Below are 1659 nucleotides of genomic sequence, written 5' to 3' on the forward strand. Positions count from 1 at the left end.
TTTAAACCAGTTACCATTATTATTATAGTGTGTCTTTGGATCCAGTCAAACATTGATCCTAGTCTCTTTGCTGTCTCCAGGAATGCTATAATTAGTAATGCAACCTTGAGTTGCACCAGAAAAATTTTATTCACAAACTTGCAACTAATTTGAAGTTCACCAAGAGGAAGCTGGTAGAAATGGAGAGGGGAGGTGTGGAAGGAGTCAGGAAGGCATAAGGAACAGAGCCTCTCTAGGTGAGTTCCAGCACATGTTGCAGAGCACAGCATGATGGACGCAGACCTACAGCCAGCCACCTGGATTGTCATTGCAATAGGACATGCATTTTATTAAAATAATTTGTAGGCAAGATATAACCTTACAGCAGATTTTATGTGTTTAATTTCAGGAGTGATAGTAAGAACATGAGCTGGCAAACAGAACAAACTTGGAAAGACAAGAACAATCAACTCCATGAGGTACAAGAGAAAGCTTTTTTGGCTCAGCTACAACTAGATGAACAGAAGGGTGTATTCCTCCCAATTCAGCCAGTGCAGCACACCCACATACCTGATCTTATCGCTCCGCAGGCAAAGACATTCCAGATGGAAGACAATGAGGTCTTTGCAGCTGTGTTTCTAGCTTTTCTTCATGATAGTCTTAGCCTCCCTGATAATCCAGTCTTCACTACTCTGAGTCAGGTTCAGTGACCTAAAATTTCTGTCCTTCCATTAACCTTTCCTGATTTAGACATTATACAGCAGTTTATGAGCAAGTTCAGGAAGAGCTATGATCTACTTTAGAATTAGTCTTGATATTCAAAATGACAAGCTGGCTGAGACAAGTCTACAAACTAAATGGATAGAAAACTGACAAATATTATTTCTATACATAAATCCTTTCATTGGGAAAAGTAGGTAACTATTTCAATCCAAATTTTCTTAAGATTTTGAGGATTCATTTGATCCACCTCCCAACCACTTGACAGAGAGCTGTTCAAATTCATATTCCATAACCAAAAATTGATTTGGTGTTGAATTTTTTTCTGCTTTCATAGTACAGCTCAGTATCAACAATAGCATGTCCTCCTTGACTAGTTTCAGCTGATATCTTTTTAAGTGATTTTGTCATTGGTGTTAATATCTCTGACCTATCATTTTATACTGCTTTTAACCAAAACTACCCTGAAAACTAGCACCATTTAATGCTCTGACTCCTGGCATTTCATTGAACACAAGTCCTAGCTGGAGCACTAAGTGGAATCCTCCATCTATGGGAACGTACCACATGGTTTCAGTGATTCTAAAATGCAGAGACAGACAAGGCCCTGGAAGTGTACAGCAGAGTGGTCCACAGACACAGAAATAAAATCTTCAGGGGACTCAGGCTATGGCCTCTCATGACCTTGGGGGCAAGTACTACAATGAGTAGTGCCCAGAATATAAATATGTGAAAGGAAAATATTCCCTGTAAGCTCCTCTCATCATAAAAAACTCATTCACAAAAGACAACATTTAAGCAGCCTATCACCTCATCTTGAAAAAGCCCTCCCTATCCTATTTCCTGTAAGGAGCTCTGGTGGTGTACTGCCTAAGACATTTTACTGCTAACCAGAAGGCTAGCTGTTCAAACCCACCAGCCATTCTGTGGAAGGAAGGCTGGGTGATCTACTTCCATAAA

The sequence above is a fragment of the Orycteropus afer genome, unplaced genomic scaffold (assembly GCF_000298275.1).
Source record: "Orycteropus afer afer isolate SDZICR_OR568_19922 unplaced genomic scaffold, OryAfe1.0 scaffold00189, whole genome shotgun sequence".
In the NCBI taxonomy this organism is placed as follows: Eukaryota; Metazoa; Chordata; class Mammalia; order Tubulidentata; family Orycteropodidae; genus Orycteropus; species Orycteropus afer.